Source organism: Rhipicephalus sanguineus, chromosome 2, assembly GCF_013339695.2.
Source record: "Rhipicephalus sanguineus isolate Rsan-2018 chromosome 2, BIME_Rsan_1.4, whole genome shotgun sequence".
Classification (NCBI taxonomy): Eukaryota; Metazoa; Arthropoda; class Arachnida; order Ixodida; family Ixodidae; genus Rhipicephalus; species Rhipicephalus sanguineus.
In genome coordinates, this window is record NC_051177.1 from 198673676 (window position 1) to 198684660 (window position 10985).

Sequence of the window (10985 nt, forward strand, 5' to 3'; positions counted from 1 at the left end):
CATTTACTTTGCAACTTCAACATAGGACGAAAGAAGACATGAGGCGACCCTAATACAGTGTTTTGGGTAGAGCTGTGCTGAACAGCCTGCAATGCATAAGGTTTTTGACATTATGTATGGAATTGAGGTGAACATAGTAACCTCTTTAGTTTATGTGCTGAACAAGCAAGAAAGGGGTTTGTCTGCCTCCCCCCGCTCCCCCGTCCAGGCTGTGGCCTGGACGGGGGAGCAGGGGACACAAAATCACTTGAGGATACATGACACTTTACTTACGAAGACAAGAGCAGAGCCAGAGCCTTGATTTTCAGCATATACAAAAACGAAGAACTCAAACTCTGAGCACTTTTCTGTGAAGTGGCTTGCAAGCAAGCTTTTTGCGTTAGGCTGCTCGATCAGTCACGGTGCTGCCCACGTTATTTAATAGCGGCCTTATGAATTTGATCAAACACAACAGATTGTGTGCTCGTCGCGTGGTCATCACTTGCTGGACAAATGAAAATGGTGCATTTCTCGAGTCGAGGCAACAGCAGTTCAGCCAACTGTTGACGCACGTTGCTCTTTTTTATCTGCGGCAGGGCTATGTCAACAGCCTTCTTAACGGTCACAAGGACAGTGACAAATTCCGGCTTTGGGAAAGATAGCCCACCCCTTGATTGCAGGCCAATAAGCCCCATCAGCGCCGGGCCGGACCCATCTGAATGGTCGAGAGAAGGGCAGAAGCTGCATATTTTCCGTTCCTCAACTGCTCTCGCCACGAGCCCTGCTATATAAGCGATGCTGGAATTTGCTATGGTTGACGGTGGCCACTTCACTGAAAAACAACATACCCACGTTAGTATATGAAATAAGACATTTTGCAATGCATAACCATTTGTGAAAGCAAAAAAAAAAAAAGCTTTCGCAGTAACACATAATAGAGGTGAGCAGCAATTTGTAGACAGCATGTAGAAACATTTTTTGAGCATATAGTAAATTTGTCATTGTCTGCTTAAACTACCTACAGTCTCTAAAAATGTTCAAAGTTTCGGTGTTAACCTATATACTATAGCATCTTCACTGTAAGAATTTCGCTTTAAAGGAGTACTGACATGAATTTTAAAAATTTTCGGATTGTTGCTCTAAATGAAAGCACGGGTGTCGATAACCCTAAAAAGAGTGTCTTGATGCCTGGGGATGCATTGCATGTATTTTTAATACCGCTTCTTTCAACCAGCAGTTTCGGTTTCGGTTTCGAGAGGGCGGCTTCATAGTGACGTGTCAAGTCGGCCCGTGACGTCACGGGCAGACAGCAACCCACGAAATATGCACCTGCTGTCCTTTGCTGTCAGTCGAACGTGGTTCATGATGAGTGAACTGTCGTCCAGTGCCTCCGACAGCGATTTCTGGGATTTAGGCTGCATGCAGGACCCCGATTTCGCAAACCAAGTGAGCCGACTTGAAACGTCATAGGGCTCTCCATGCGGTGAAGCTGCCTTGCAGATGCTGGGAGATGAAAACTTTAAATATCAAACTTAAATATTTATACGTGTTTCCCGGATGCGGTGTGGGGAGTGAGTTAACACTACATGCCAAGGAAACCAAAAACGTCCGTTTTGTTGCACTTCAAAATCGTGTCAGTACTCCTTTAAGTGCTAGAGACAAAGCTATGTGTTCTAGCGCGGTAGCATACTACAGTTGAACCCCTTTATAAGAGACACTGATATAAGAGACACGTGGGGTATAAGAGACACCAGTGTGCTACATGAAAGTAAGGGTTGATAGGAAAATGCATCACTTAGTACCCTGCTTATAAGAGACACCTCATATAACAGGCAAGAATTTCTCCCCCATGCGTGCCTCTTATAAAGGGGTTCAACTGTAGTACTTATGGTGTTTGAGCCAAAGAGAGCTGTGCTGTAATGTAGCTGCCCCAGTACTTTCGTAGTTGCGCGGGAATGATTAAAAAAAAGCATACCTACGTGTTGTAATGTTTCGCGACAACTTGGAAAACGCCGTTCGGCACGCTTGCATGCAACCTAGATGAAATATTCGGCGGTAGCAGCCTCTGTTGCCCAATCGGCTTTTAAACGACCACTAAAGTTGCATGCAAAAGCAAGGAGTAACTTTTTAATAAAGTACCTGAACTTCTTTGTAGCTGCAGCAAGGCGTAGATGCACGTTGATTTTAACGAAGACCTGTAGGTCGTGGGATCGAGTCCCGGCCTCGGCGGCTGCATTTTCGATGGAGGCGAAAATGTTTGAGGCCGGTGTACTTACATATGGGTGCACGTTAAAGAACCACAGGTAGTCGAAATTTCCGGAGCCCTCTACTACAGCGTCTCTCAATCATATCGTTGTTTTGGGATGTTAAACGCCAAATATTATTATTAGTTTAACGAAGAAGAAAACAGCAAAATGTGTATACAGCTACACGAAATATAGCGAATGTACGACAAGTCTAGGCTTGCCTTCACTGCCTTGTTTCTGTCGCGTCATTGTGAGCGAGCCCTTCTAGTGCCTGGCTTCAGAACAGCTGCGCGAAGCTGCAGCTATTCTAAAGGCCTAATGTGCCCTTTTTTCTTCAGATCTGTATCAACAGGTAAAGGTCTAGTTTTTCCATTTGTCTGGAAGGACAACCCACCAGCCAGCGTTGACCAGTATAGAGGATTGGGAGCAAACTCGGTCAAACTGTGCAGCACAAACATCACCTCGAACCTCAAACAATTGAGGTGATGAGAAGCGGTCAGACAAAAAGGAACAGTGCTGAAGTGACTTATTACATATTAAAAACAACAGCTGATTATGGCACGAAATTGGGACAATTAAGGTGCACTGTAAAAGAATGTCAAATGAGGTACCCTGCTGTAAAAAGTGCTAAATATTCATTGCAGACGATGGCTAATAGAATTCAAATATGATACAGCGAGAGTTTTGAGGTATAATGACGAAGTAATAATTGCTAGAGATTTATGAGCGAAAAGCACGATACGATTAAGCGGTGCTACATAGTGGGAGACAACGGATTAATTTTAACTACTTGGAGTTCTTCAACGTGCACAAATCAAAGGGCATGGGAGTTTCTGTATCTCGCCCCCATCTAAATGCAGCTGCCGGGGTCAGGAATAGAACCCGCGTCCTTGGGCTTAGCAGCGTAAGGCTTCCAAGTCCATTTTAAAGGATTTTTGTCCACTGCCCACAACATCGCTGTAGACTGTATCATTGTGTTGAAAATAATTCCAAACTGAACCACGGCTGGTATAACAAAGGCATCCAATATCCACGCTACACAGCGTTTGAGCAGTATGTTTACTGCCATTATTACTAGCTGGTGTTGTATTTACTACTAGGTACTAACACCACACCACATTAGACAAAGCAAGGATTACAGGAGGATGAGGTTATGCTCGTATGCAGTTTGTGGACAAAAAAACAAACAAAAAAACTGCAACTTTGAAGTGAACTCTCATTTACCTTCGTTGCATGATAATTTTTGGTATCATAAGATTAAGTCACCACTGTTTCAATTAAATGAAGCCGTGCTACAAAAGCTATTGCATCATCAAAGTTTTATAGCAGTTACGCATGCACGCACACACACACAAACACGGCGAGAAGTTCGAATATGCAGCGAATAAATACGTATTAAACGTGTTTCAGCGTCTGGGTAGCAAAGGAAAGAAACAGTAAATTCTAGAGCTTCATGAGCCAAAATCATGTTCTGTATATCAGGCATGTTGGGGCCGGGTGCATCAGATTGATTTTGATCAGCTGAGCTTACTTACCCTTCGAATATATATCAGTGCAACGTTGCTCTACGTGTCACCACACTCGACTTGCAACCGAGATTTCAACTCGCAATTTCATGTTTTTTTGGCATGTCTGGAATAAGGAAACACAATATTGGCGCGCACCACTCCGTTTTACCCGCTACTGGATAGTCCCGTGCGGTTTTCGTCGTTGCCAAGCCATTGAAACACGATAGCAAAATCCGTGCAACTGGAAAATCAGAAAGACAAGTGGCAAATCTACGTGCGAAGCGAAGAAAAGACCCCGCAGGGGCGTCTGCGCAAGCAGGCGTTTGGTGTGTAGCGACACCATGGACCCGAGCTAACGGGGGGGTTTCGACCCCCTCACACGTCCCGCCGTGCGTGGCTTTGCCGTGTCCGGGGAAAAGGGGATCCTGGGGGTTGAGCCGACGCCGGGTGCTTGGACCTTTAAGGCCCCCCGGTAGAGGCAACACACCCCTTTGGCCCCTGCTTCACGCAGACGGCACCCCTGGGCTGACCCACCCAGGGGAAATCGGCGGTCGCCTTTTCCTATCCCCCTCTCTGATCTTTCGCCTTCCTATCTTCCTTCCTCGCTGTCCTGTCTTCTAATCTCTTCTGTTACTTCCCCATTTTCGTAGGCGGCCCGGGTTAACCGTGTATATGTGTCCTCTCTTGGACATAATATATTAGGTTATAGCGGCATTGTACGGCTGGCGTCTGCAGCCTTAGTTCATAAGTGCTGCAGCGTCCCCAAGTTGGACTCCATGGTGGGTGGCCACCACTGCTGCCGAAACACACACAACTATAATGGAAAGAGCTCCATTCCCCCGTCTCCTTGATCGTTACCCTCAAAAGAGGGTACGCACCAATGAAATGCTTAATTCTCTGACCCGACCAACAGAAACGTTTCCAAAATTCCATGTCCTTCACAGCCAGAACCCTGACAAATTCGCAAGAACTATCTCTCCATTCACAGTTGCAAAATCCTTGACCGAAGCCTTAGGGCCGGGCTACAAGGTAACCAAAATGGCGAGCGGTGACCTTCTTCTCGAAGTCACAGCGAAACAACAGCATGAAAAACTCAGCACTCTCGTATCACTTGGAAGCATAGCCATTACAGTGTCACCCCATAGGTCCATGAACACCTCACGCGGTGTCGTTTCTGAAGTCGACCTCCTTGACTTGTCTGAAGCTGAACTGCTAGAGGGATGGAAAATCCAGAACGTAACTGATGTGAAACGAATTGTTATTAGAAGAGAAGGAAAAGAAATCCCAACGAAACACCTCATTCTCACATTTGCAACCAGTGTTGTTCCCCAAACCATTGAAACAGGCTACATAAAATTAAATGTCAGACAATACATTCATAACCCCAGACGTTGCTTCCAATGCCAGAGATTCGGCCACGGATCACTCAGCTGCCGTGGTCATCAAACTTGTCCCAAATGCGGTGTACAAGGCCACCCCTCCGACAACTGTGCTGAGCCACCACACTGCGTCAACTGTAACGGCAACCATCCTGCATACTCACGTTCATGTCCAAGCTGGAAAAAAGAAAAGGACATCATCACATTGAAGTACAAAGAGAACATTTCTTTCCGCGAAGCCCGTAAAAGGTGCTCACCCTTTCACAGCACACCCTACGCTGATGCGGCGCGCCGGGGGGCCGCGACGCATCGGCCCCCGCCACTCCCTCGGTCTGCGCAGAGCGACCCGTCGGCTGTGGCGCCTGCCCCCACGGCGGCAGTAGTCAAGTCTACTCCGCCAACTAGCGAACAGGGACCGGCGACTCCAGGGCCGTCGGGTCTCAAGGCCTCGTCACGCCAGACGAGGCCCGAAACTCGAGCCACTAGCCCGACCGTGCGGGCATTCAGTGCCTCCGAGGAGGCAATGGACACGGTATCGGCACCCCTGGTGCCGAAACACCGGCGCAGTTCTCTGGACCGCGCCAAGAAAACAAAAAAGCCGATAACGGGGCCGGACGACCGTCCTGCCTCCTGAAACAAAGTATTTCACTTGAACACTCCACACTTCCTTACTGTACACACAGCACCTTTTTATCATTAATATGCACACACAAATATTACAGTGGAACATCCGAGGCCTTCTGCGAAACCTCGATGACATTCAAGAACTCCTTCACGAACTCAATCCAAAAGTGCTGTGTGTACAAGAGACACATTTAAAACCACAACACAAAAAGTTTCTACGCAACTACCTCATTTTTCGAAAGGACCGAGATGATGCCATGGAATAATCCGGTGGTGTAGCCATCATAGTCAACCAATCAGTAGCATGTACACATTTACCACTACAAACGTCCCTGGAGGCAGTGGCTGTTCGAGTCGTTCTTTTGAACAAACTCGTCACCATTTGCTCTCTTTACATACCTCCACACTACCACCTGCAAAAACATGAATTCCAGTCCTTAATAGATGAAGTTCCGGAACCTTACCTTGTACTTGGAGACTTTAATGCACATAGCAGTCTATGGGGCGATTCTCGGTGCGATGTACGAGGTTGTCTAATTGAACAATTCCTTTTCTCTTCGGGCGCTTGTCTGTTGAGTCAGAAAGACCCAACATATTACAGCCTCGCTAACAATACATACTCGTCCATAGATCTCAGCATTCTCCGCAGGGGCGTCTGTGGAAGCAGGCGTTTGGTGTGTAGCGACACCACGGACCCGAGCTAACGGGGGGGTTTCGACCCCCTCCCACGCCTAGCCGTGCGTGGCTGTGCCGTGTCCGGGGAAAAGGGGATCCTGGGGGTTGAGCCGACGCCGGGTGCTTGGACTTTAAGGCCCCCCGGCTGAGGCAACACACCCCTTTGGCCCCTGCTTCACGTAGACGGCACCCCTGGGCTGACCCACCCAGGGGAAATCGGCGGTCGCCTTTTCCTATCCCTCCCTCTGATCTTTTTCTTTCCTAGTTTCTTTCCTCTCTGTCCTGTCTCCTACTCCCTTCAGTTACTTCCCTGTTTTCGTAGGCGGCCTGGGTTAACCTTGTGCAAATAGCCAACCTCGGTCTATGCGCATTTGGTTATAGTAGCGGTGTACGGCTGGCGTCTGCATGTTTTCGATTCAATGAATCTTGTAGCGTCCCCATGTTGGGCTCCGTGGTGGGTGGCCGCCACCGCTGCCGAATCCAATTCCATTAGTATGCATAGAGCATTTCCCCTCATTAGTGATCGTGCCGCTTCAAAGCGCGTACGCACCGAAGACCTGACTTTCCTTAGCCGACCCATAGAAGTATTCCCACACTATCATGTGGTACACAGCGAGAAGACCGACAAAACAGCAAGAACCGTGTCCCCTTTCATAGTATCAAGATCACTGACAGCCACCTTAGGTGCTGGCTATAAAGTTACAAAAATGGCAAGTGGAGACCTCGTTCTAGAACTCCGTGACAAGGCACAATTTGAGAAATTACACAACCTCGTAACCTTTGGCGACATTCCAATCACTGTAACACCTCATAGATCCATGAATTCAGCACGTGGAGTTGTATCCGACACTGATCTGCTTGACCTCACCGAGGCTGAACTACTGGAAGGATGGAAGGAACAAAATGTCACAAATGTAAAGCGAATCATCATCCGAAGAAATAACCAGGAAATCCCCACCAAACACCTGATCCTTACCTTTTCCACAGGCGAACTACCGCAGACTATAGAAACTGGCTACACAAAGACACCTGTAAGACCTTACATCCCCAACCCTCGCCGATGCTTTCAGTGTCAAAGATTGGCCATGGCTCGCAGAGCTGCCGTGGTCGACCTACATGCGCAAAATGTGGTGTTCAAGGCCATGCCTCGGACACCTGCAATGACACACCACACTGCGTGAACTGCGACGGCGACCACGCTGCGTATTCACGCTCTTGTCCAAATTGGAAAAAAGAAAAAGATATCATAGAACTGAAGGTCCGAGAGAACATATCTTTCAAAGAAGCACGCAGAAGGTGTTCGGCCTTTCACGGCCCAAGCTATGCTGATGCGACGCGTCAGGGGGCAGCGTCGCGTCGGCCACCGCCACTGTCCCAGCTCACGCAAAGTGAGCCAGCGACCGTGGCGGCTGCCCCTACGGTGGCAGCAGTTAAGTCTGCTCCACCAACTAAGCCAGAGATCCCGGCTACTCCAGGAACGTCGGGACTCGCGACCACGCCTCGCCTGGCGAGGTCGGAAAAACAAACCAGCAGCTCGCGTACGCGGGCGTCCAGTGCCTCACACGAGGCAATGGACGCAACTCCGGTACCCCTGGTACCGAAAGAGAGGCGTAGCTCCCTGGAGCGCGCCAAGAAAACTAAAAAGCCGATAACAGGGCCCAACGACGGCCCTGCTACTTGAGTTCTAACTTTCCGATTAAACAACAGCCACTTCCTTTTCGTACACACAGCACTACACTACCTCCATAATGGAAACACAAATTATACAATGGAACGTCAGAGGACTGCTCAGAAACCTCGATGATATCCAAGAACTTTTACACAAACATTCACCAAAAGTGCTGTGTGTACAAGAAACACACTTAAAATCCAAACACACGAACTTTCTACGCAGTTACATCATTTTCCGTAAGGACCGGGATGATGCCATGGCGTCATCCGGTGGTGTAGCCGTTGTAGTTAGTCAAGGAATAGCATGTACACACTTACCTCTCCAAACGTCCCTTGAGGCAGTGGCTGTTCGAGCGGTCCTGCTGAACAAACTCGTCACCATTGTTCTCTTTACATACCCCCACACTACCACCTGCAAAAAACACGAATTCCAGTCCTTAATAGGATGAGCTACCAGAACCTTATCTGGTCCTTGGGGACCTGAATGCACATAGCAGTCTGTGGGGCGATTCTCGCTGTGATGCGCGAGGTCGTCTGGTTGAACAGTTCCTTTTCTCTTCCGGTGCGTGTCTGTTGAATCAGAACCTGGCTAACAATACCTATTCCTCCATAGATCTCAGCATTATATCCCCATCGCTTCTACCCTTACTCAATTGGAAAGTAATTATTAATCCTTACGGAAGTGACCACTTTCCAATAGTTCTGAGTGCACCAACAATTAATGAATCTCCTCCACAAGTTCCCAAGTGGAACATTGACAACGCCGATTGGGAGGAGTTCCGTAAAGTTGCCTGCTTAAGTTGGACTGATATGTGTGGTTTAAGTACAGATGCAGCAGTAGATTACTTTACAGCTTTTCTCATCGATGCTGCAACTAAGTGCATCCCACAAACAACTGGACTGCCCGGCAAAAGACGTGTGCCGTGGTGGAACAATGATTGTCGAAACGCGCGCAAAAAACAAAACAAAGCATGGAGGGTGCTTCGAGACTCTCCAACAGCCGAGAATCTTGACAATTTTAAAAACATAAAGTCTCAAGGCAGGAGAACGCGCCGACAAGCAAGAAAGGAAAGTTGGCAGAGGTTTTTATCGGGCATCAATACATATACACAGGAGGCTAAAGTCTGGAACATGGTCGGTAGGGTAGCAGGTCGACAAGCACATTCACTTCCTTTAGTTAACACACAAGGCGACAGCTTGGAAGACCAGGCAAACTTCCTCGGCGAACATTTCGAACAGGTGTCCAGCTCGTCACACTATACTAAAGCTTTCCAGCGATACAAAACAAGAATCGAAAGACAGAAATTAGATCGCAAGTCCAGAAAACACGAAGCGTACAATGAACCTTTCTGCATGGCTGAGCTACAAGCATCGCTTAATTGCTGCAATAATTCTGCCCCAGGCTCCGACCGTGTTGTGTATGAAATGTTGAAACACCTTCCATCTGAAACGCAAAAAGCCCTCCTTTCCCTGTATAATGCGGTTTGGTTTTCCGGCGAGATCCCCTCGACTTGGAAAGAAGCCATCATTATTCCTATTCTAAAACAGGACAAGGACCCATCCTCCGTTGCGAGCTATAGGCCCATCGCACTAACAAGCTGTCTCTGTAAACTTTTTGAAAAGATGATAAACCGCCGACTTATACATTTCCTCGAAGCAAACAAATTACTTGACCCATACCAGTGCGGTTTTCGAGAAGGCAGATCTACCTCTGACCACCTTGTACGCATCGAGGCACAAATTCGCGACGCTTTTATCCACAAGCAATTCTTCCTTTCGGTGTTCCTCGATATGGAAAGGGCCTGCGACACCACATGGCGCTTTGGAATATTAAGAGACCTGTCCCACTTAGGTGTACGTGGAAGAATGTTAGATATAATAGAAAGTTACTTATCCTATAGAACATTCCGTGTTCGAGTGGGCAATGTCTTGTCCCGAACATTTGTCCAAGAAACAGGAGTGCCGCAAGGTGGCGTGCTGAGTTGTACACTTTTTATTATCAAAATGAATTCTTTGCGTTGGTGCATCCCGCGTAACATGTTTTATTGCATATATGTCGATGACGTTCAAATCGGTTTTAAATCTTGCAATCTTACAATGTGCGAGCGGCAAGTTCAACTTAATTTGAAAAAGTTAACGAAATGGGCAGACGACAACGGGTTCAGCCTTAACCCACAAAAAAGCACCTGCGTCTTATTTTCAAGAAGGAGAGGCCTCCATCCCGATCCGGACATTCACCTACACGGCCAGCGGCTACCTGTAAAAACCGAACACAAATTTTTAGGCATAATTTTAGACATGAAATTGACCTTTGTACCTCACATCAAAAATCTCAAATACAAGTGTCTGAAAGCTATGAATATCCTCAAGGTTTTGTCGCGAACATCATGGGGCAGTGATACAAAATGTCTGATGAATCTGTATAGAAGCCTAATACGCACGCGCCTAGATTATGGGGCGATAATCTATCAATCTGCGACACCAAGCGCATTGAAAATGCTCGACCCGGTCCACCACTTGGGCATTCGTCTTTCTACGGGTGCTTTTCGCACCAGCCCCGTAGAAAGCCTCTACGTCGTCTCGAACGAGTGGTCGCTCCACCTGCAGAGATCTTACATGTCCTTTCTATATTTCCTCAAAGTGAACGCAGACAAAGAACACCCGTCACACTCCACAATTAATGATTTGTCCAGTTCTGCCCTGTTTTACAACCGTCCTTCGGTGAGACAGCCCTACTCACTTCTCGTGAGGAGCTTAGCTGAGGAAATGTGTGTGCCGCTTCTCGAACACTGTTTGATGGCCCCTGCCGCACATCTCCCGCCGTGGCAGTGGCAGCTCATAGAATGTGATGTATCCTTCGTGGAAGTTACAAAACACGCGCCTATAGCACATATCCGTACATA

The 10985-nt window shown here is 47.7% G+C and overlaps 1 pseudogene; it reads right to left on the bottom strand.

Moving 5' to 3' along the window:
- Positions 1-328: 328 nt before the first annotated feature.
- LOC125757431 (uncharacterized) lies at positions 329-7013 on the bottom strand (annotated as a pseudogene).
- Positions 7014-10985: the final 3972 nt, after the last annotated feature.